This window comes from Strix uralensis, chromosome 15 (assembly GCF_047716275.1).
Source record: "Strix uralensis isolate ZFMK-TIS-50842 chromosome 15, bStrUra1, whole genome shotgun sequence".
In the NCBI taxonomy this organism is placed as follows: Eukaryota; Metazoa; Chordata; class Aves; order Strigiformes; family Strigidae; genus Strix; species Strix uralensis.
This window is the reverse complement of record NC_133986.1, coordinates 5,674,600-5,698,316: the sequence shown is the minus strand read 5'-3', so window position 1 is coordinate 5,698,316 and position 23,717 is coordinate 5,674,600.

The window sequence follows — 23,717 nt, the reverse complement described above, 5'->3', positions numbered from 1 at the left end:
GGGGGGGTTAGGGTTAGGGTTAGGAATTAGGGTTAGCGTTAGGAGTTAGGGTTAGCGTTTAGCCTTAGGGTTTAGGGTTACGGTTACGGTTAGGGACATAGGGTTAGGTTTTGAGGGTCAGGTGTAGGGTTAGGGTTAGGGGTTAGGGTTAAGGGGGGGTTACGGTTAGGGTTAGGGTTAGGAGTTAGGGTTAGCGTTTAGAGTTAGGGTTAGCGTTTAGGGTTAGGGTTTAGGGTTACGGTTACGGTTAGGGACATAGGGTTAGGTTTAGCCTTATGGTTAGGTTTTGAGGGTTCGGTGTAGGGTTAGGGGTTAGGGTTAAGGGGGGGTTACGGTTAGGGTTAGGGTTAGGAGTTAGGGTTAGCGTTAGGAGTTAGGGTTAGCGTTTAGGGTTAGGTTTTAGGGTTAGGGTTACGGTTAGGGGCATAGGGTTAGGTCTAGGGTTATGGTTTGTTTTTAAGGGTTATATCTAGGGTTAGGTTTAGGGGTTGGGCTTAAGGGGGGGTTAGGGTTAGGGTTAGGAGTTAGGGTTAGCGTTAGGAGTTAGGGTTAGCGTTTAGGCTTAGGGTTTAGGGTTACGGTTACGGTTAGGGACATAGGGTTAGGTTTAGGCTTATGGTTAGGTTTTGAGGGTCAGGTGTAGGGTTAGGGTTAGGGGTTAGGTTTAACGGGGGGTTACGGTTAGGGTTAGGGTTAGGAGTTAGGGTTAGCGTTAGGAGTTAGGGTTAGCGTTTAGGCTTAGGGTTTAGGGTTACGGTTACGGTTAGGGGCATAGGGTTAGGTTTAGCCTTATGGTTAGGTTTTGAGGGTTCGGTGTAGGGTTAGGGGTTAGGGTTAAGGGGGGGTTACGGTTAGGGTTAGGGTTAGGAGTTAGGGTTAGCGTTAGGAGTTAGGGTTAGCGTTTAGGCTTAGGGTTTAGGGTTACTGTTACGGTTAGGGACATAGGGTTAGGTTTAGGCTTATGGTTAGGTTTTGAGGGTCAGGTGTAGGGTTAGGGTTAGGGGTTAGGGTTAACGGGGGGTTACGGTTAGGGTTAGGGTTAGGAGTTAGCGTTAGCGTTTAGAGTTAGGGTTAGCGTTTAGGCTTAGGGTTTAGGGTTACGGTTACGGTTAGGGACATAGGGTTAGGTTTAGCCTTATGGTTAGGTTTTGAGGGTTCGGTGTAGGGTTAGGGGTTAGGGTTAAGGGGGGGTTACGGTTAGGGTTAGGGTTAGGATTTAGGGTTAGCGTTAGGAGTTAGGGTTAGCGTTTAGGGTTAGGGTTTAGGGTTAGGGTTACGGTTAGGGGCATAGGGTTAGGTCTAGGGTTATGGTTTGTTTTTAAGGGTTATATCTAGGGTTAGGTTTAGGGGTTGGGCTTAAGGGGGGGTTAGGGTTAGGGTTAGGAGTTAGGGTTAGCGTTAGGAGTTAGGGTTAGCGTTTAGGCTTAGGGTTTAGGGTTACGGTTACGGTTAGGGACATAGGGTTAGGTTTAGGCTTATGGTTAGGTTTTGAGGGTCAGGTGTAGGGTTAGGGTTAGGGGTTAGGGTTAACGGGGGGTTACGGTTAGGGTTAGGGTTAGGAGTTAGGGTTAGCGTTTAGAGTTAGGGTTAGCGTTCAGGGTTAGGGTTTAGGGTTACGGTTACGGTTAGGGGCATAGGGTTAGGTTTAGGCTTATGGTTAGGTTTTGAGGGTCAGGTGTAGGGTTAGGGTTAGGGGTTAGGGTTAACGGGGGGTTACGGTTAGGGTTAGGGTTAGGAGTTAGGGTTAGCGTTTAGAGTTAGGGTTAGCGTTTAGGGTTAGGGTTTAGGGTTACGGTTACGGTTAGGGACATAGGGTTAGGTTTAGCCTTATGGTTAGGTTTTGAGGGTTCGGTGTAGGGTTAGGGGTTAGTGTTAAGGGGGTTTACGGTTAGGGTTAGGGTTAGGATTTAGGGTTAGCGTTAGGAGTTAGGGTTAGCGTTTAGGGTTAGGGTTTAGGGTTAGGGTTACGGTTAGGGGCATAGGGTTAGGTCTAGGGTTATGGTTTGTTTTTAAGGGTTATATCTAGGGTTAGGTTTAGGGGTTGGGCTTAAGGGGGCGTTAGGGTTAGGGTTAGGAGTTAGGGTTAGCGTTAGGAGTTAGGGTTAGCGTTTAGGCTTAGGGTTTAGGGTTACGGTTACGGTTAGGGATATAGGGTTAGGTTTAGGCTTATGGTTAGGTTTTGAGGGTCAGGTGTAGGGTTAGGGTTAGGGGTTAGGGTTAATGGGGGGTTACGGTTAGGGTTAGGGTTAGGAGTTAGGGTTAGCGTTTAGAGTTAGGGTTAGCGTTTAGGGTTAGGGTTTAGGGTTACGGTTACGGTTAGGGGCATAGGGTTAGGTTTAGGCTTATGGTTAGGTTTTGAGGGTCAGGTGTAGGGTTAGGGTTAGGGGTTAGGGTTAACGGGGGGTTACGGTTAGGGTTAGGGTTAGGAGTTAGGGTTAGCGTTAGGAGTTAGGGTTAGCGTTTAGGCTTAGGGTTTAGGGTTACGGTTACGGTTAGGGACATAGGGTTAGGTTTAGGCTTATGGTTAGGTTTTGAGTGTTAGGTGTAGGGGTAGGGTTAGGGGTTAGGGTTAAGGGGGGGTTACGGTTAGGGTTAGGGTTAGGAGTTAGGGTTAGCGTTTAGAGTTAGGGTTAGCGTTCAGGGTTAGGGTTTAGGGTTACGGTTACGGTTAGGGGCATAGGGTTAGGTTTAGCCTTATGGTTAGGTTTTGAGGGTTAGCTGTAGGGTTAGGGGTTAGGGTTAAGGGGGGGTTACGGTTAGGGTTAGCGTTAGGAGTTAGGGTTAGCGTTAGGAGTTAGGGTTAGCGTTTAGGCTTAGGGTTTAGGGTTACGGTTACGGTTAGGGGCATAGGGTTAGGTTTAGGCTTATGGTTAGGTTTTGAGGGTCAGGTGTAGGGTTAGGGTTAGGGGTTAGGGTTAACGGGGGGTTAAGGTTAGGGTTAGGGTTAGGAGTTAGGGTTAGCGTTTAGAGTTAGGGTTAGCGTTTAGGGTTAGGGTTTAGGGTTACGGTTACGGTTAGGGGCATAGGGTTAGGTTTAGGCTTATGGTTAGGTTTTGAGGGTCAGGTGTAGGGTTAGGGTTAGGGGTTAGTGTTAACGGGGGGTTACGGTTAGGGTTAGGGTTAGGAGTTAGCGTTAGCGTTTAGAGTTAGGGTTAGCGTTTAGGCTTAGGGTTTAGGGTTACGGTTACGGTTAGGGACATAGGGTTAGGTTTAGCCTTATGGTTAGGTTTTGAGGGTTCGGTGTAGGGTTAGGGGTTAGGGTTAAGGGGGGGTTACGGTTAGGGTTAGGGTTAGGAGTTAGGGTTAGCGTTAGGAGTTAGGGTTAGCGTTTAGGGTTAGGGGCATAGGGTTAGGGTTACGGTTAGGGGCATAGGGTTAGGTCTAGGGTTATGGTTTGTTTTTAAGGGTTATATCTAGGGTTAGGTTTAGGGGTTGGGCTTAAGGGGGGGTTAGGGTTAGGGTTAGGAATTAGGGTTAGCGTTAGGAGTTAGGGTTAGCGTTTAGGGTTAGGGGCATAGGGTTAGGGTTACGGTTAGGGGCATAGGGTTAGGTCTAGGGTTATGGTTTGTTTTTAAGGGTTATATCTAGGGTTAGGTTTAGGGGTTGGGCTTAAGGGGGGGTTAGGGTTAGGGTTAGGAATTAGGGTTAGCGTTAGGAGTTAGGGTTAGCGTTTAGGCTTAGGGTTTAGGGTTACGGTTACGGTTAGGGACATAGGGTTAGGTTTAGGCTTATGGTTAGGTTTTGAGGGTCAGGTGTAGGGTTAGGGTTAGGGGTTAGGGTTAAGGGGGGGTTACGGTTAGGGTTAGGGTTAGGAGTTAGGGTTAGCGTTTAGAGTTAGGGTTAGCGTTTAGGGTTAGGGTTTAGGGTTACGGTTACGGTTAGGGACATAGGGTTAGGTTTAGCCTTATGGTTAGGTTTTGAGGGTTCGGTGTAGGGTTAGGGGTTAGGGTTAAGGGGGGGTTACGGTTAGGGTTAGGGTTAGGAGTTAGGGTTAGCGTTAGGAGTTAGGGTTAGCGTTTAGGGTTAGGTTTTAGGGTTAGGGTTACGGTTAGGGGCATAGGGTTAGGTCTAGGGTTATGGTTTGTTTTTAAGGGTTATATCTAGGGTTAGGTTTAGGGGTTGGGCTTAAGGGGGGGTTAGGGTTAGGGTTAGGAGTTAGGGTTAGCGTTAGGAGTTAGGGTTAGCGTTTAGGCTTAGGGTTTAGGGTTACGGTTACGGTTAGGGACATAGGGTTAGGTTTAGGCTTATGGTTAGGTTTTGAGGGTCAGGTGTAGGGTTAGGGTTAGGGGTTAGGGTTAACGGGGGGTTACGGTTAGGGTTAGGGTTAGGAGTTAGGGTTAGCGTTTAGAGTTAGGGTTAGCGTTTAGGGTTAGGGTTTAGGGTTACGGTTACGGTTAGGGGCATAGGGTTAGGTTTAGCCTTATGGTTAGGTTTTGAGGGTTCGGTGTAGGGTTAGGGGTTAGGGTTAAGGGGGGGTTACGGTTAGGGTTAGGGTTAGGAGTTAGGGTTAGCGTTAGGAGTTAGGGTTAGCGTTTAGGGTTAGGGTTTAGGGTTAGGGTTATGGTTATGGGCATAGGGTTATATCTAGGGTTATGGTTTGTTTTTAAGGGTTATATCTAGGGTTAGGTTTAGGGGTTGGGCTTAAGGGGGCGTTAGGGTTAGGGTTAGGAATTAGGGTTAGCGTTAGGAGTTAGGGTTAGCGTTTAGGCTTAGGGTTTAGGGTTACGGTTACGGTTAGGGACATAGGGTTAGGTTTAGGCTTATGGTTAGGTTTTGAGGGTTAGGTGTAGGGGTAGGGTTAGGGGTTAGGGTTAAGGGGGGGTTACGGTTAGGGTTAGCGTTAGGAGTTAGGGTTAGCGTTTAGAGTTAGGGTTAGCGTTCAGGGTTAGGGTTTAGGGTTACGGTTACGGTTAGGGGCATAGGGTTAGGTTTAGCCTTATGGTTAGGTTTTGAGGGTTAGCTGTAGGGTTAGGGGTTAGGGTTAAGGGGGGTTACGGTTAGGGTTAGCGTTAGGAGTTAGGGTTAGCGTTAGGAGTTAGGGTTAGCGTTTAGGGTTAGGGTTTAGGGTTACGGTTATGGTTAGGGGCATAGGGTTAGGTTTAGGCTTATGGTTAGGTTTTGAGGGTCAGGTGTAGGGTTAGGGTTAGGGGTTAGGGTTAACGGGGGGTTACGGTTAGGGTTAGGGTTAGGAGTTAGGGTTAGCGTTTAGAGTTAGGGTTAGCGTTTAGGGTTAGGGTTTAGTGTTACGGTTACGGTTAGGGGCATAGGGTTAGGTTTAGGCTTATGGTTAGGTTTTGAGGGTCAGGTGTAGGGTTAGGGTTAGGGGTTAGTGTTAACGGGGGGTTACGGTTAGGGTTAGGGTTAGGAGTTAGCGTTAGCGTTTAGAGTTAGGGTTAGCGTTTAGGCTTAGGGTTTAGGGTTACGGTTACGGTTAGGGACATAGGGTTAGGTTTAGCCTTATGGTTAGGTTTTGAGGGTTCGGTGTAGGGTTAGGGGTTAGGGTTAAGGGGGGGTTACGGTTAGGGTTAGGGTTAGGAGTTAGGGTTAGCGTTAGGAGTTAGGGTTAGCGTTTAGGGTTAGGGTTTAGGGTTAGGGTTACGGTTAGGGGCATAGGGTTAGGTCTAGGGTTATGGTTTGTTTTTAAGGGTTATATCTAGGGTTAGGTTTAGGGGTTGGGCTTAAGGGGGGGTTAGGGTTAGCGTTAGGAGTTAGGGTTAGCGTTTAGGCTTAGGGTTTAGGGTTACTGTTACGGTTAGGGACATAGGGTTAGGTTTAGGCTTATGGTTAGGTTTTGAGGGTCAGGTGTAGGGTTAGGGTTAGGGGTTAGTGTTAACGGGGGGTTACGGTTAGGGTTAGGGTTAGGAGTTAGGGTTAGCGTTTAGAGTTAGGGTTAGCGTTTAGGGTTAGGGTTTAGGGTTACGGTTACGGTTAGGGACATAGGGTTAGGTTTAGCCTTATGGTTAGGTTTTGAGGGTTCGGTGTAGGGTTAGGGGTTAGGGTTAAGGGGGGGTTACGGTTAGGGTTAGGGTTAGGAGTTAGGGTTAGCGTTAGGAGTTAGGGTTAGCGTTTAGGGTTAGGGGCATAGGGTTAGGGTTACGGTTAGGGGCATAGGGTTAGGTCTAGGGTTATGGTTTGTTTTTAAGGGTTATATCTAGGGTTAGGTTTAGGGGTTGGGCTTAAGGGGGGGTTAGGGTTAGGGTTAGGAATTAGGGTTAGCGTTAGGAGTTAGGGTTAGCGTTTAGGCTTAGGGTTTAGGGTTACGGTTACGGTTAGGGACATAGGGTTAGGTTTAGGCTTATGGTTAGGTTTTGAGGGTCAGGTGTAGGGTTAGGGTTAGGGGTTAGGGTTAACGGGGGGTTACGGTTAGGGTTAGGGTTAGGAGTTAGGGTTAGCGTTTAGAGTTAGGGTTAGCGTTCAGGGTTAGGGTTTAGGGTTACGGTTACGGTTAGGGGCATAGGGTTAGGTTTAGGCTTATGGTTAGGTTTTGAGGGTTCGGTGTAGGGTTAGGGGTTAGGGTTAAGGGGGGGTTACGGTTAGGGTTAGGGTTAGGAGTTAGGGTTAGCGTTAGGAGTTAGGGTTAGCGTTTAGGGTTAGGTTTTAGGGTTAGGGTTACGGTTAGGGGCATAGGGTTAGGTCTAGGGTTATGGTTTGTTTTTAAGGGTTATATCTAGGGTTAGGTTTAGGGGTTGGGCTTAAGGGGGGGTTAGGGTTAGGGTTAGGAGTTAGGGTTAGCGTTAGGAGTTAGGGTTAGCGTTTAGGCTTAGGGTTTAGGGTTACGGTTACGGTTAGGGACATAGGGTTAGGTTTAGGCTTATGGTTAGGTTTTGAGGGTCAGGTGTAGGGTTAGGGTTAGGGGTTAGGGTTAACGGGGGGTTACGGTTAGGGTTAGGGTTAGGAGTTAGGGTTAGCGTTTAGAGTTAGGGTTAGCGTTTAGGGTTAGGGTTTAGGGTTACGGTTACGGTTAGGGGCATAGGGTTAGGTTTAGCCTTATGGTTAGGTTTTGAGGGTTCGGTGTAGGGTTAGGGGTTAGGGTTAAGGGGGGGTTACGGTTAGGGTTAGGGTTAGGAGTTAGGGTTAGCGTTAGGAGTTAGGGTTAGCGTTTAGGGTTAGGGTTTAGGGTTAGGGTTATGGTTATGGGCATAGGGTTAGGTCTAGGGTTATGGTTTGTTTTTAAGGGTTATATCTAGGGTTAGGTTTAGGGGTTGGGCTTAAGGGGGGGTTAGGGTTAGGGTTAGGAGTTAGGGTTAGCGTTAGGAGTTAGGGTTAGCGTTTAGGCTTAGGGTTTAGGGTTACGGTTACGGTTAGGGACATAGGGTTAGGTTTAGGCTTATGGTTAGGTTTTGAGGGTAAGGTGTAGGGTTAGGGTTAGGGGTTAGGGTTAACGGGGGGTTACGGTTAGGGTTAGGGTTAGGAGTTAGGGTTAGCGTTTAGAGTTAGGGTTAGCGTTCAGGGTTAGGGTTTAGTGTTACGGTTACGGTTAGGGGCATAGGGTTAGGTTTAGGCTTATGGTTAGGTTTTGAGGGTCAGGTGTAGGGTTAGGGTTAGGGGTTAGGGTTAACGGGGGGTTACGGTTAGGGTTAGGGTTAGGAGTTAGGGTTAGCGTTTAGAGTTAGGGTTAGCGTTTAGGGTTAGGGTTTAGGGTTACGGTTACGGTTAGGGACATAGGGTTAGGTTTAGCCTTATGGTTAGGTTTTGAGGGTTCGGTGTAGGGTTAGGGGTTAGTGTTAAGGGGGTTTACGGTTAGGGTTAGGGTTAGGATTTAGGGTTAGCGTTAGGAGTTAGGGTTAGCGTTTAGGGTTAGGGTTTAGGGTTAGGGTTACGGTTAGGGGCATAGGGTTAGGTCTAGGGTTATGGTTTGTTTTTAAGGGTTATATCTAGGGTTAGGTTTAGGGGTTGGGCTTAAGGGGGCGTTAGGGTTAGGGTTAGGAGTTAGGGTTAGCGTTAGGAGTTAGGGTTAGCGTTTAGGCTTAGGGTTTAGGGTTACGGTTACGGTTAGGGATATAGGGTTAGGTTTAGGCTTATGGTTAGGTTTTGAGGGTCAGGTGTAGGGTTAGGGTTAGGGGTTAGGGTTAATGGGGGGTTACGGTTAGGGTTAGGGTTAGGAGTTAGGGTTAGCGTTTAGAGTTAGGGTTAGCGTTTAGGGTTAGGGTTTAGGGTTACGGTTACGGTTAGGGGCATAGGGTTAGGTTTAGGCTTATGGTTAGGTTTTGAGGGTCAGGTGTAGGGTTAGGGTTAGGGGTTAGGGTTAACGGGGGGTTACGGTTAGGGTTAGGGTTAGGAGTTAGGGTTAGCGTTAGGAGTTAGGGTTAGCGTTTAGGCTTAGGGTTTAGGGTTACGGTTACGGTTAGGGACATAGGGTTAGGTTTAGGCTTATGGTTAGGTTTTGAGTGTTAGGTGTAGGGGTAGGGTTAGGGGTTAGGGTTAAGGGGGGGTTACGGTTAGGGTTAGGGTTAGGAGTTAGGGTTAGCGTTTAGAGTTAGGGTTAGCGTTCAGGGTTAGGGTTTAGGGTTACGGTTACGGTTAGGGGCATAGGGTTAGGTTTAGCCTTATGGTTAGGTTTTGAGGGTTAGCTGTAGGGTTAGGGGTTAGGGTTAAGGGGGGGTTACGGTTAGGGTTAGCGTTAGGAGTTAGGGTTAGCGTTAGGAGTTAGGGTTAGCGTTTAGGCTTAGGGTTTAGGGTTACGGTTACGGTTAGGGGCATAGGGTTAGGTTTAGGCTTATGGTTAGGTTTTGAGGGTCAGGTGTAGGGTTAGGGTTAGGGGTTAGGGTTAACGGGGGGTTAAGGTTAGGGTTAGGGTTAGGAGTTAGGGTTAGCGTTTAGAGTTAGGGTTAGCGTTTAGGGTTAGGGTTTAGGGTTACGGTTACGGTTAGGGGCATAGGGTTAGGTTTAGGCTTATGGTTAGGTTTTGAGGGTCAGGTGTAGGGTTAGGGTTAGGGGTTAGTGTTAACGGGGGGTTACGGTTAGGGTTAGGGTTAGGAGTTAGGGTTAGCGTTTAGAGTTAGGGTTAGCGTTTAGGGTTAGGGTTTAGGGTTACGGTTACGGTTAGGGACATAGGGTTAGGTTTAGCCTTATGGTTAGGTTTTGAGGGTTCGGTGTAGGGTTAGGGGTTAGGGTTAAGGGGGGGTTACGGTTAGGGTTAGGGTTAGGAGTTAGGGTTAGCGTTAGGAGTTAGGGTTAGCGTTTAGGGTTAGGGGCATAGGGTTAGGGTTACGGTTAGGGGCATAGGGTTAGGTCTAGGGTTATGGTTTGTTTTTAAGGGTTATATCTAGGGTTAGGTTTAGGGGTTGGGCTTAAGGGGGGGTTAGGGTTAGGGTTAGGAATTAGGGTTAGCGTTAGGAGTTAGGGTTAGCGTTTAGGCTTAGGGTTTAGGGTTACGGTTACGGTTAGGGACATAGGGTTAGGTTTAGGCTTATGGTTAGGTTTTGAGGGTCAGGTGTAGGGTTAGGGTTAGGGGTTAGGGTTAACGGGGGGTTACGGTTAGGGTTAGGGTTAGGAGTTAGGGTTAGCGTTTAGAGTTAGGGTTAGCGTTCAGGGTTAGGGTTTAGGGTTACGGTTACGGTTAGGGGCATAGGGTTAGGTTTAGCCTTATGGTTAGTTTTTGAGGGTTCGGTGTAGGGTTAGGGGTTAGGGTTAAGGGGGGGTTACGGTTAGGGTTAGGGTTAGGAGTTAGGGTTAGCGTTAGGAGTTAGGGTTAGCGTTTAGGCTTAGGGTTTAGGGTTACGGTTACGGTTAGGGACATAGGGTTAGGTTTAGGCTTATGGTTAGGTTTTGAGGGTCAGGTATAGGGTTAGGGATAGGGGTTAGGGTTAACGGGGGGTTACGGTTAGGGTTAGGGTTAGGAGTTAGGGTTAGCGTTTAGAGTTAGGGTTAGCGTTTAGGGTTAGCGTTTAGGGTTAGGGTTTAGGGTTACGGTTACTGTTAGGGGCATAGGGTTAGGTTTAGCCTTATGGTTAGGTTTTGAGGGTTCGGTGTAGGGTTAGGGGTTAGGGTTAAGGGGGGGTTACGGTTAGGGTTAGGGTTAGGAGTTAGGGTTAGCGTTAGGAGTTAGGGTTAGCGTTTAGGGTTAGGGTTTAGGGTTAGGGTTATGGTTATGGGCATAGGGTTAGGTCTAGGGTTATGGTTTGTTTTTAAGGGTTATATCTAGGGTTAGGTTTAGGGGTTGGGCTTAAGGGGGCGTTAGGGTTAGGGTTAGGAATTAGGGTTAGCGTTAGGAGTTAGGGTTAGCGTTTAGGCTTAGGGTTTAGGGTTACGGTTACGGTTAGGGACATAGGGTTAGGTTTAGGCTTATGGTTAGGTTTTGAGGGTTAGGTGTAGGGGTAGGGTTAGGGGTTAGGGTTAAGGGGGGGTTACGGTTAGGGTTAGGGTTAGGAGTTAGGGTTAGCGTTTAGAGTTAGGGTTAGCGTTCAGGGTTAGGGTTTAGGGTTACGGTTACGGTTAGGGGCATAGGGTTAGGTTTAGCCTTATGGTTAGGTTTTGAGGGTTAGCTGTAGGGTTAGGGGTTAGGGTTAAGGGGGGTTATGGTTAGGGTTAGCGTTAGGAGTTAGGGTTAGCGTTAGGAGTTAGGGTTAGCGTTTAGGGTTAGGGTTTAGGGTTACGGTTATGGTTAGGGGCATAGGGTTAGGTTTAGGCTTATGGTTAGGTTTTGAGGGTCAGGTGTAGGGTTAGGGTTAGGGGTTAGGGTTAACGGGGGGTTACGGTTAGGGTTAGGGTTAGGAGTTAGGGTTAGCGTTTAGAGTTAGGGTTAGCGTTTAGGGTTAGGGTTTAGTGTTACGGTTACGGTTAGGGGCATAGGGTTAGGTTTAGGCTTATGGTTAGGTTTTGAGGGTCAGGTGTAGGGTTAGGGTTAGGGGTTAGTGTTAACGGGGGGTTACGGTTAGGGTTAGGGTTAGGAGTTAGCGTTAGCGTTTAGAGTTAGGGTTAGCGTTTAGGCTTAGGGTTTAGGGTTACGGTTACGGTTAGGGACATAGGGTTAGGTTTAGGCTTATGGTTAGGTTTTGAGGGTTCGGTGTAGGGTTAGGGGTTAGGGTTAAGGGGGGGTTACGGTTAGGGTTAGGGTTAGGATTTAGGGTTAGCGTTAGGAGTTAGGGTTAGCGTTTAGGGTTAGGGTTTAGGGTTAGGGTTACGGTTAGGGGCATAGGGTTAGGTCTAGGGTTATGGTTTGTTTTTAAGGGTTATATCTAGGGTTAGGTTTAGGGGTTGGGCTTAAGGGGGGGTTAGGGTTAGGGTTAGGAGTTAGGGTTAGCGTTAGGAGTTAGGGTTAGCGTTTAGGCTTAGGGTTTAGGGTTACGGTTACGGTTAGGGACATAGGGTTAGGTTTAGGCTTATGGTTAGGTTTTGAGGGTCAGGTGTAGGGTTAGGGTTAGGGGTTAGGGTTAACGGGGGGTTACGGTTAGGGTTAGGGTTAGGAGTTAGGGTTAGCGTTTAGAGTTAGGGTTAGCGTTCAGGGTTAGGGTTTAGGGTTACGGTTACGGTTAGGGGCATAGGGTTAGGTTTAGCCTTATGGTTAGGTTTTGAGGGTTAGCTGTAGGGTTAGGGGTTAGGGTTAAGGGGGGGTTACGGTTAGGGTTAGCGTTAGGAGTTAGGGTTAGCGTTAGGAGTTAGGGTTAGCGTTTAGGGTTAGGGTTTAGGGTTACGGTTACGGTTAGGGGCATAGGGTTAGGTTTAGGCTTATGGTTAGGTTTTGAGGGTCAGGTGTAGGGTTAGGGTTAGGGGTTAGGGTTAACGGGGGGTTACGGTTAGGGTTAGGGTTAGGAGTTAGGGTTAGCGTTTAGAGTTAGGGTTAGCGTTTAGGGTTAGGGTTTAGGGTTACGGTTACGGTTAGGGGCATAGGGTTAGGTTTAGGCTTATGGTTAGGTTTTGAGGGTCAGGTGTAGGGTTAGGGTTAGGGGTTAGTGTTAACGGGGGGTTACGGTTAGGGTTAGGGTTAGGAGTTAGGGTTAGCGTTTAGAGTTAGGGTTAGCGTTTAGGCTTAGGGTTTAGGGTTACGGTTACGGTTAGGGGCATAGGGTTAGGTTTAGGCTTATGGTTAGGTTTTGAGGGTCAGGTGTAGGGTTAGGGTTAGGGGTTAGGGTTAACGGGGGGTTAAGGTTAGGGTTAGGGTTAGGAGTTAGGGTTAGCGTTTAGAGTTAGGGTTAGCGTTTAGGGTTAGGGTTTAGGGTTACGGTTACGGTTAGGGGCATAGGGTTAGGTTTAGGCTTATGGTTAGGTTTTGAGGGTCAGGTGTAGGGTTAGGGTTAGGGGTTAGGGTTAACGGGGGGTTACGGTTAGGGTTAGGGTTAGGAGTTAGGGTTAGCGTTTAGAGTTAGGGTTAGCGTTTAGGGTTAGGGTTTAGGGTTACGGTTACGGTTAGGGACATAGGGTTAGGTTTAGCCTTATGGTTAGGTTTTGAGGGTTCGGTGTAGGGTTAGGGGTTAGGGTTAAGGGGGGGTTACGGTTAGGGTTAGGGTTAGGAGTTAGGGTTAGCGTTAGGAGTTAGGGTTAGCGTTTAGGGTTAGGGGCATAGGGTTAGGGTTACGGTTAGGGGCATAGGGTTAGGTCTAGGGTTATGGTTTGTTTTTAAGGGTTATATCTAGGGTTAGGTTTAGGGGTTGGGCTTAAGGGGGGGTTAGGGTTAGGGTTAGGAATTAGGGTTAGCGTTAGGAGTTAGGGTTAGCGTTTAGGCTTAGGGTTTAGGGTTACGGTTACGGTTAGGGACATAGGGTTAGGTTTAGGCTTATGGTTAGGTTTTGAGGGTCAGGTGTAGGGTTAGGGTTAGGGGTTAGGGTTAACGGGGGGTTACGGTTAGGGTTAGGGTTAGGAGTTAGGGTTAGCGTTTAGAGTTAGGGTTAGCGTTCAGGGTTAGGGTTTAGGGTTACGGTTACGGTTAGGGGCATAGGGTTAGGTTTAGCCTTATGGTTAGTTTTTGAGGGTTCGGTGTAGGGTTAGGGGTTAGGGTTAAGGGGGGGTTACGGTTAGGGTTAGGGTTAGGAGTTAGGGTTAGCGTTAGGAGTTAGGGTTAGCGTTTAGGGTTAGGTTTTAGGGTTAGGGTTACGGTTAGGGGCATAGGGTTAGGTCTAGGGTTATGGTTTGTTTTTAAGGGTTATATCTAGGGTTAGGTTTAGGGGTTGGGCTTAAGGGGGGGTTAGGGTTAGGGTTAGGAGTTAGGGTTAGCGTTAGGAGTTAGGGTTAGCGTTTAGGCTTAGGGTTTAGGGTTACGGTTACGGTTAGGGACATAGGGTTAGGTTTAGGCTTATGGTTAGGTTTTGAGGGTCAGGTATAGGGTTAGGGTTAGGGGTTAGGGTTAACGGGGGGTTACGGTTAGGGTTAGGGTTAGGAGTTAGGGTTAGCGTTTAGAGTTAGGGTTAGCGTTTAGGGTTAGCGTTTAGGGTTAGGGTTTAGGGTTACGGTTACGGTTAGGGGCATAGGGTTAGGTTTAGCCTTATGGTTAGGTTTTGAGGGTTCGGTGTAGGGTTAGGGGTTAGGGTTAAGGGGGGGTTACGGTTAGGGTTAGGGTTAGGAGTTAGGGTTAGCGTTAGGAGTTAGGGTTAGCGTTTAGGGTTAGGGTTTAGGGTTAGGGTTATGGTTATGGGCATAGGGTTAGGTCTAGGGTTATGGTTTGTTTTTAAGGGTTATATCTAGGGTTAGGTTTAGGGGTTGGGCTTAAGGGGGCGTTAGGGTTAGGGTTAGGAATTAGGGTTAGCGTTAGGAGTTAGGGTTAGCGTTTAGGCTTAGGGTTTAGGGTTACGGTTACGGTTAGGGACATAGGGTTAGGTTTAGGCTTATGGTTAGGTTTTGAGGGTTAGGTGTAGGGGTAGGGTTAGGGGTTAGGGTTAAGGGGGGGTTACGGTTAGGGTTAGGGTTAGGAGTTAGGGTTAGCGTTTAGAGTTAGGGTTAGCGTTCAGGGTTAGGGTTTAGGGTTACGGTTACGGTTAGGGGCATAGGGTTAGGTTTAGCCTTATGGTTAGGTTTTGAGGGTTAGCTGTAGGGTTAGGGGTTAGGGTTAAGGGGGGTTACGGTTAGGGTTAGCGTTAGGAGTTAGGGTTAGCGTTAGGAGTTAGGGTTAGCGTTTAGGGTTAGGGTTTAGGGTTACGGTTATGGTTAGGGGCATAGGGTTAGGTTTAGGCTTATGGTTAGGTTTTGAGGGTCAGGTGTAGGGTTAGGGTTAGGGGTTAGGGTTAACGGGGGGTTACGGTTAGGGTTAGGGTTAGGAGTTAGGGTTAGCGTTTAGAGTTAGGGTTAGCGTTTAGGGTTAGGGTTTAGTGTTACGGTTACGGTTAGGGGCATAGGGTTAGGTTTAGGCTTATGGTTAGGTTTTGAGGGTCAGGTGTAGGGTTAGGGTTAGGGGTTAGTGTTAACGGGGGGTTACGGTTAGGGTTAGGGTTAGGAGTTAGCGTTAGCGTTTAGAGTTAGGGTTAGCGTTTAGGCTTAGGGTTTAGGGTTACGGTTACGGTTAGGGATATAGGGTTAGGTTTAGCCTTATGGTTAGGTTTTGAGGGTTCGGTGTAGGGTTAGGGGTTAGGGTTAAGGGGGGGTTACGGTTAGGGTTAGGGTTAGGATTTAGGGTTAGCGTTAGGAGTTAGGGTTAGCGTTTAGGGTTAGGGTTTAGGGTTAGGGTTACGGTTAGGGGCATAGGGTTAGGTCTAGGGTTATGGTTTGTTTTTAAGGGTTATATCTAGGGTTAGGTTTAGGGGTTGGGCTTAAGGGGGGGTTAGGGTTAGGGTTAGGAGTTAGGGTTAGCGTTAGGAGTTAGGGTTAGCGTTTAGGCTTAGGGTTTAGGGTTACGGTTACGGTTAGGGGCATAGGGTTAGGTTTAGGCTTATGGTTAGGTTTTGAGGGTCAGGTGTAGGGTTAGGGTTAGGGGTTAGGGTTAACGGGGGGTTACGGTTAGGGTTAGGGTTAGGAGTTAGGGTTAGCGTTTAGAGTTAGGGTTAGCGTTCAGGGTTAGGGTTTAGGGTTACGGTTACGGTTAGGGGCATAGGGTTAGGTTTAGCCTTATGGTTAGGTTTTGAGGGTTAGCTGTAGGGTTAGGGGTTAGGGTTAAGGGGGGGTTACGGTTAGGGTTAGCGTTAGGAGTTAGGGTTGGCGTTAGGAGTTAGGGTTAGCGTTTAGGGTTAGGGTTTAGGGTTACGGTTACGGTTAGGGGCATAGGGTTAGGTTTAGGCTTATGGTTAGGTTTTGAGGGTCAGGTGTAGGGTTAGGGTTAGGGGTTAGGGTTAACGGGGGGTTACGGTTAGGGTTAGGGTTAGGAGTTAGGGTTAGCGTTTAGAGTTAGGGTTAGCGTTTAGGGTTAGGGTTTAGGGTTACGGTTACGGTTAGGGGCATAGGGTTAGGTTTAGGCTTATGGTTAGGTTTTGAGGGTCAGGTGTAGGGTTAGGGTTAGGGGTTAGTGTTAACGGGGGGTTACGGTTAGGGTTAGGGTTAGGAGTTAGGGTTAGCGTTTAGAGTTAGGGTTAGCGTTTAGGCTTAGGGTTTAGGGTTACGGTTACGGTTAGGGGCATAGGGTTAGGTTTAGCCTTATGGTTAGGTTTTGAGGGTTTGGTGTAGGGTTAGGGGTTAGTGTTAAGGGGGTTTACGGTTAGGGTTAGGGTTAGGATTTAGGGTTAGCGTTAGGAGTTAGGGTTAGCGTTTAGGGTTAGGGTTTAGGGTTAGGGTTACGGTTAGGGGCATAGGGTTAGGTCTAGGGTTATGGTTTGTTTTTAAGGGTTATATCTAGGGTTAGGTTTAGGGGTTGGGCTTAAGGGGGGGTTAGGGTTAGGGTTAGGAGTTAGGGTTAGCGTTAGGAGTTAGGGTTAGCGTTTAGGCTTAGGGTTTAGGGTTACGGTTACGGTTAGGGACATAGGGTTAGGTTTAGGCTTATGGTTAGGTTTTGAGGGTTAGTTGTAGGTGTAGGGTTAGGGGTTAGGGTTAACGGGGGGTTACGGTTAGGGTTAGGGTTAGGAGTTAGGGTTAGCGTTTAGAGTTAGGGTTAGCGTTCAGGGTTAGGGTTTAGGGTTACGGTTACGGTTAGGGGCATAGGGTTAGGTTTAGCCTTATGGTTAGGTTTTGAGGGTTAGCTGTAGGGTTAGGGGTTAGGGTTAAGGGGGGGTTACGGTTAGGGTTAGCGTTAGGAGTTAGGGTTAGCGTTTAGGGTTAGGGTTTAGGGTTACGGTTACGGTTAGGGGCATAGGGTTAGGTTTAGGCTTATGGTTAGGTTTTGAGGGTCAGGTGTAGGGTTAGGGTTAGGGGTTAGGGTTAACGGGGGGTTACGGTTAGGGTTAGGGTTAGGAGTTAGGGTTAGCGTTTAGAGTTAGGGTTAGCGTTTAGGGTTAGGGTTTAGGGTTACGGTTACGGTTAGGGGCATAGGGTTAGGTTTAGGCTTATGGTTAGGTTTTGAGGGTCAGGTGTAGGGTTAGGGTTAGGGGTTAGTGTTAACGGGGGGTTACGGTTAGGGTTAGGGTTAGGAGTTAGGGTTAGCGTTTAGAGTTAGGGTTAGCGTTTAGGCTTAGGGTTTAGGGTTACGGTTACGGTTAGGGACATAGGGTTAGGTTTAGCCTTATGGTTAGGTTTTGAGGGTTCGGTGTAGGGTTAGGGGTTAGTGTTAAGGGGGTTTACGGTTAGGGTTAGGGTTAGGATTTAGGGTTAGCGTTAGGAGTTAGGGTTAGCGTTTAGGGTTAGGGTTTAGGGTTAGGGTTACGGTTAGGGGCATAGGGTTAGGTTTAGGGTTATGGTTTGTTTTTAAGGGTTATATCTAGGGTTAGGTTTAGGGGTTGGGCTTAAGGGGGCGTTAGGGTTAGCGTTAGGAGTTAGGGTTAGCGTTAGGAGTTAGGGTTAGCGTTTAGGCTTAGGGTTTAGGGTTACGGTTACGGTTAGGGATATAGGGTTAGGTTTAGGCTTATGGTTAGGTTTTGAGGGTCAGGTGTAGGGTTAGGGTTAGGGGTTAGGGTTAATGGGGGGTTACGGTTAGGGTTAGGGTTAGGAGTTAGGGTTAGCGTTTAGAGTTAGGGTTAGCGTTTAGGGTTAGGGTTTAGGGTTACGGTTACGGTTAGGGGCATAGGGTTAGGTTTAGGCTTATGGTTAGGTTTTGAGGGTCAGGTGTAGGGTTAGGGTTAGGGGTTAGGGTTAACGGGGGGTTACGGTTAGGGTTAGGGTTAGGAGTTAGGGTTAGCGTTAGGAGTTAGGGTTAGCGTTTAGGGTTAGGGTTTAGGGTTACGGTTACGGTTAGGGACATAGGGTTAGGTTTAGGCTTATGGTTAGGTTTTGAGTGTTAGGTGTAGGGGTAGGGTTAGGGGTTAGGGTTAAGGGGGGGTTACGGTTAGGGTTAGGGTTAGGAGTTAGGGTTAGCGTTTAGAGTTAGGGTTAGCGTTCAGGGTTAGGGTTTAGGGTTACGGTTACGGTTAGGGGCATAGGGTTAGGTTTAGCCTTATGGTTAGGTTTTGAGGGTTAGCTGTAGGGTTAGGGGTTAGGGTTAAGGGGGGGTTACGGTTAGGGTTAGCGTTAGGAGTTAGGGTTAGCGTTAGGAGTTAGGGTTAGCGTTTAGGCTTAGGGTTTAGGGTTACGGTTACGGTTAGGGGCATAGGGTTAGGTTTAGGCTTATGGTTAGGTTTTGAGGGTCAGGTGTAGGGTTAGGGTTAGGGGTTAGGGTTAACGGGGGGTTAAGGTTAGGGTTAGGGTTAGGAGTTAGGGTTAGCGTTTAGAGTTAGGGTTAGCGTTTAGGGTTAGGGTTTAGGGTTACGGTTACGGTTAGGGGCATAGGGTTAGGTTTAGGCTTATGGTTAGGTTTTGAGGGTCAGGTGTAGGGTTAGGGTTAGGGGTTAGTGTTAACGGGGGGTTACGGTTAGGGTTAGGGTTAGGAGTTAGGGTTAGCGTTTAGAGTTAGGGTTAGCGTTTAGGGTTAGGGTTTAGGGTTACGGTTACGGTTAGGGACATAGGGTTAGGTTTAGCCTTATGGTTAGGTTTTGAGGGTTCGGTGTAGGGTTAGGGGTTAGGGTTAAGGGGGGGTTACGGTTAGGGTTAGGGTTAGGAGTTAGGGTTAGCGTTAGGAGTTAGGGTTAGCGTTTAGGGTTAGGGGCATAGGGTTAGGGTTACGGTTAGGGGCATAGGGTTAGGTCTAGGGTTATGGTTTGTTTTTAAGGGTTATATCTAGGGTTAGGTTTAGGGGTTGGGCTTAAGGGGGGGTTAGGGTTAGGGTTAGGAATTAGGGTTAGCGTTAGGAGTTAGGGTTAGCGTTTAGGCTTAGGGTTTAGGGTTACGGTTACGGTTAGGGACATAGGGTTAGGTTTAGGCTTATGGTTAGGTTTTGAGGGTCAGGTGTAGGGTTAGGGTTAGGGGTTAGGGTTAACGGGGGGTTACGGTTAGGGTTAGGGTTAGGAGTTAGGGTTAGCGTTTAGAGTTAGGGTTAGCGTTCAGGGTTAGGGTTTAGGGTTACGGTTACGGTTAGGGGCATAGGGTTAGGTTTAGCCTTATGGTTAGGTTTTGAGGGTTCGGTGTAGGGTTAGGGGTTAGGGTTAAGGGGGGGTTACGGTTAGGGTTAGGGTTAGGAGTTAGGGTTAGCGTTAGGAGTTAGGGTTAGCGTTTAGGGTTAGGTTTTAGGGTTAGGGTTACGGTTAGGGGCATAGGGTTAGGTCTAGGGTTATGGTTTGTTTTTAAGGGTTATATCTAGGGTTAGGTTTAGGGGTTGGGCTTAAGGGGGGGTTAGGGTTAGGGTTAGGAGTTAGGGTTAGCGTTAGGAGTTAGGGTTAGCGTTTAGGCTTAGGGTTTAGGGTTACGGTTACGGTTAGGGACATAGGGTTAGGTTTAGGCTTATGGTTAGGTTTTGAGGGTCAGGTGTAGGGTTAGGGTTAGGGGTTAGGGTTAACGGGGGGTTACGGTTAGGGTTAGGGTTAGGAGTTAGGGTTAGCGTTTAGAGTTAGGGTTAGCGTTTAGGGTTAGGGTTTAGGGTTACGGTTACGGTTAGGGGCATAGGGTTAGGTTTAGCCTTATGGTTAGGTTTTGAGGGTTCGGTGTAGGGTTAGGGGTTAGGGTTAAGGGGGGGTTACGGTTAGGGTTAGGGTTAGGAGTTAGGGTTAGCGTTAGGAGTTAGGGTTAGCGTTTAGGGTTAGGGTTTAGGGTTAGGGTTATGGTTATGGGCATAGGGTTAGGTCTAGGGTTATGGTTTGTTTTTAAGGGTTATATCTAGGGTTAGGTTTAGGGGTTGGGCTTAAGGGGGCGTTAGGGTTAGGGTTAGGAATTAGGGTTAGCGTTAGGAGTTAGGGTTAGCGTTTAGGCTTAGGGTTTAGGGTTACGGTTACGGTTAGGGACATAGGGTTAGGTTTAGGCTTATGGTTAGGTTTTGAGGGTTAGGTGTAGGGGTAGGGTTAGGGGTTAGGGTTAAGGGGGGGTTACGGTTAGGGTTAGGGTTAGGAGTTAGGGTTAGCGTTTAGAGTTAGGGTTAGCGTTCAGGGTTAGGGTTTAGGGTTACGGTTACGGTTAGGGGCATAGGGTTAGGTTTAGCCTTATGGTTAGGTTTTGAGGGTTAGCTGTAGGGTTAGGGGTTAGGGTTAAGGGGGGGTTACGGTTAGGGTTAGCGTTAGGAGTTAGGGTTAGCGTTTAGGGTTAGGGTTTAGGGTTACGGTTACGGTTAGGGGCATAGGGTTAGGTTTAGGCTTATGGTTAGGTTTTGAGGGTCAGCTGTAGGGTTAGGGTTAGGGGTTACGGTTAACGGGGGGTTACGGTTAGGGTTAGGGTTAGGAGTTAGGGTTAGCGTTTAGAGTTAGGGTTAGCGTTTAGGGTTAGGGTTTAGGGTTACGGTTACGGTTAGGGGCATAGGGTTAGGTTTAGGCTTATGGTTAGGTTTTGAGGGTTCGGTGTAGGGTTAGGGGTTAGTGTTAAGGGGGTTTACGGTTAGGGTTAGGGTTAGGATTTAGGGTTAGCGTTAGGAGTTAGGGTTAGCGTTTAGGGTTAGGGTTTAGGGTTAGGGTTACGGTTAGGGGCATAGGGTTAGGTTTAGGGTTATGGTTTGTTTTTAAGGGTTATATCTAGGGTTAGGTTTAGGGGTTGGGCTTAAGGGGGCGTTAGGGTTAGCGTTAGGAGTTAGGGTTAGCGTTAGGAGTTAGGGTTAGCGTTTAGGCTTAGGGTTTAGGGTTACGGTTACGGTTAGGGATATAGGGTTAGGTTTAGGCTTATGGTTAGGTTTTGAGGGTCAGGTGTAGGGTTAGGGTTAGGGGTTAGGGTTAATGGGGGGTTACGGTTAGGGTTAGGGTTAGGAGTTAGGGTTAGCGTTTAGAGTTAGGGTTAGCGTTTAGGGTTAGGGTTTAGGGTTACGGTTACGGTTAGGGGCATAGGGTTAGGTTTAGGCTTATGGTTAGGTTTTGAGGGTCAGGTGTAGGGTTAGGGTTAGGGGTTAGGGTTAACGGGGGGTTACGGTTAGGGTTAGGGTTAGGAGTTAGGGTTAGCGTTAGGAGTTAGGGTTAGCGTTTAGGGTTAGGGTTTAGGGTTACGGTTACGGTTAGGGACATAGGGTTAGGTTTAGGCTTATGGTTAGGTTTTGAGTGTTAGGTGTAGGGGTAGGGTTAGGGGTTAGGGTTAAGGGGGGGTTACGGTTAGGGTTAGGGTTAGGAGTTAGGGTTAGCGTTTAGAGTTAGGGTTAGCGTTCAGGGTTAGGGTTTAGGGTTACGGTTACGGTTAGGGGCATAGGGTTAGGTTTAGCCTTATGGTTAGGTTTTGAGGGTTAGGTGTAGGGTTAGGGGTTAGGGTTAAGGGGGGGTTACGGTTAGGGTTAGCGTTAGGAGTTAGGGTTAGCGTTAGGAGTTAGGGTTAGCGTTTAGGCTTAGGGTTTAGGGTTACGGTTACGGTTAGGGGCATAGGGTTAGGTTTAGGCTTATGGTTAGGTTTTGAGGGTCAGGTGTAGGGTTAGGGTTAGGGGTTAGGGTTAACGGGGGGTTAAGGTTAGGGTTAGGGTTAGGAGTTAGGGTTAGCGTTTAGAGTTAGGGTTAGCGTTTAGGGTTAGGGTTTAGGGTTACGGTTACGGTTAGGGGCATAGGGTTAGGTTTAGGCTTATGGTTAGGTTTTGAGGGTCAGGTGTAGGGTTAGGGTTAGGGGTTAGTGTTAACGGGGGGTTACGGTTAGGGTTAGGGTTAGGAGTTAGGGTTAGCGTTTAGAGTTAGGGTTAGCGTTTAGGGTTAGGGTTTAGGGTTACGGTTACGGTTAGGGACATAGGGTTAGGTTTAGCCTTATGGTTAGGTTTTGAGGGTTCGGTGTAGGGTTAGGGGTTAGGGTTAAGGGGGGGTTACGGTTAGGGTTAGGGTTAGGAGTTAGGGTTAGCGTTAGGAGTTAGGGTTAGCGTTTAGGGTTAGGGGCATAGGGTTAGGGTTACGGTTAGGGGCATAGGGTTAGGTCTAGGGTTATGGTTTGTTTTTAAGGGTTATATCTAGGGTTAGGTTTAGGGGTTGGGCTTAAGGGGGGGTTAGGGTTAGGGTTAGGAATTAGGGTTAGCGTTAGGAGTTAGGGTTAGCGTTTAGGCTTAGGGTTTAGGGTTACGGTTACGGTTAGGGACATAGGGTTAGGTTTAGGCTTATGGTTAGGTTTTGAGGGTCAGGTGTAGGGTTAGGGTTAGGGGTTAGGGTTAACGGGGGGTTACGGTTAGGGTTAGGGTTAGGAGTTAGGGTTAGCGTTTAGAGTTAGGGTTAGCGTTCAGGGTTAGGGTTTAGGGTTACGGTTACGGTTAGGGGCATAGGGTTAGGTTTAGCCTTATGGTTAGGTTTTGAGGGTTCGGTGTAGGGTTAGGGGTTAGGGTTAAGGGGGGGTTACGGTTAGGGTTAGGGTTAGGAGTTAGGGTTAGCGTTAGGAGTTAGGGTTAGCGTTTAGGGTTAGGTTTTAGGGTTAGGGTTACGGTTAGGGGCATAGGGTTAGGTCTAGGGTTATGGTTTGTTTTTAAGGGTTATATCTAGGGTTAGGTTTAGGGGTTGGGCTTAAGGGGGGGTTAGGGTTAGGGTTAGGAGTTAGGGTTAGCGTTAGGAGTTAGGGTTAGCGTTTAGGCTTAGGGTTTAGGGTTACGGTTACGGTTAGGGACATAGGGTTAGGTTTAGGCTTATGGTTAGGTTTTGAGGGTCAGGTGTAGGGTTAGGGTTAGGGGTTAGGGTTAACGGGGGGTTACGGTTAGGGTTAGGGTTAGGAGTTAGGGTTAGCGTTTAGAGTTAGGGTTAGCGTTTAGGGTTAGGGTTTAGGGTTACGGTTACGGTTAGGGGCATAGGGTTAGGTTTAGCCTTATGGTTAGGTTTTGAGGGTTCGGTGTAGGGTTAGGGGTTAGGGTTAAGGGGGGGTTACGGTTAGGGTTAGGGTTAGGAGTTAGGGTTAGCGTTAGGAGTTAGGGTTAGCGTTTAGGGTTAGGGTTTAGGGTTAGGGTTATGGTTATGGGCATAGGGTTAGGTCTAGGGTTATGGTTTGTTTTTAAGGGTTATATCTAGGGTTAGGTTTAGGGGTTGGGCTTAAGGGGGCGTTAGGGTTAGGGTTAGGAATTAGGGTTAGCGTTAGGAGTTAGGGTTAGCGTTTAGGCTTAGGGTTTAGGGTTACGGTTACGGTTAGGGACATAGGGTTAGGTTTAGGCTTATGGTTAGGTTTTGAGGGTTAGGTGTAGGGGTAGGGTTAGGGGTTAGGGTTAAGGGGGGGTTACGGTTAGGGTTAGGGTTAGGAGTTAGGGTTAGCGTTTAGAGTTAGGGTTAGCGTTCAGGGTTAGGGTTTAGGGTTACGGTTACGGTTAGGGGCATAGGGTTAGGTTTAGCCTTATGGTTAGGTTTTGAGGGTTAGCTGTAGGGTTAGGGGTTAGGGTTAACGGGGGGTTACGGTTAGGGTTAGGGTTAGGAGTTAGGGTTAGCGTTTAGAGTTAGGGTTAGCGTTTAGGGTTAGGGTTTAGGGTTACGGTTACGGTTAGGGGCATAGGGTTAGGTTTAGGCTTATGGTTAGGTTTTGAGGGTCAGGTGTAGGGTTAGGGTTAGGGGTTAGTGTTAACGGGGGGTTACGGTTAGGGTTAGGGTTAGGAGTTAGGGTTAGCGTTTAGAGTTAGGGTTAGCGTTTAGGCTTAGGGTTTAGGGTTACGGTTACGGTTAGGGACATAGGGTTAGGTTTAGCCTTATGGTTAGGTTTTGAGGGTTCGGTGTAGGGTTAGGGGTTAGTGTTAAGGGGGTTTACGGTTAGGGTTAGGGTTAGGATTTAGGGTTAGTGTTAGGAGTTAGGGTTAGCGTTTAGGGTTAGGGTTTAGGGTTAGGGTTACGGTTAGGGCATAGGGTTAGGTTTAGGGTTATGGTTTGTTTTTAAGGGTTATATCTAGGGTTAGGTTTAGGGGTTGGGCTTAAGGGGGCGTTAGGGTTAGGGTTAGGAGTTAGGGTTAGCGTTAGGAGTTAGGGTTAGCGTTTAGGCTTAGGGTTTAGGGTTACGGTTACGGTTAGGGATATAGGGTTAGGTTTAGGCTTATGGTTAGGTTTTGAGGGTCAGGTGTAGGGTTAGGGTTAGGGGTTAGGGTTAATGGGGGGTTACGGTTAGGGTTAGGGTTAGGAGTTAGGGTTAGCGTTTAGAGTTAGGGTTAGCGTTCAGGGTTAGGGTTTAGGGTTACGGTTACGGTTAGGGGCATAGGGTTAGGTTTAGGCTTATGGTTAGGTTTTGAGGGTCAGGTGTAGGGTTAGGGGTTAGGGTTAACGGGGGGTTACGGTTAGGGTTAGGGTTAGGAGTTAGGGTTAGCGTTAGGAGTTAGGGTTAGCGTTTAGGCTTAGGGTTTAGGGTTACGGTTACGG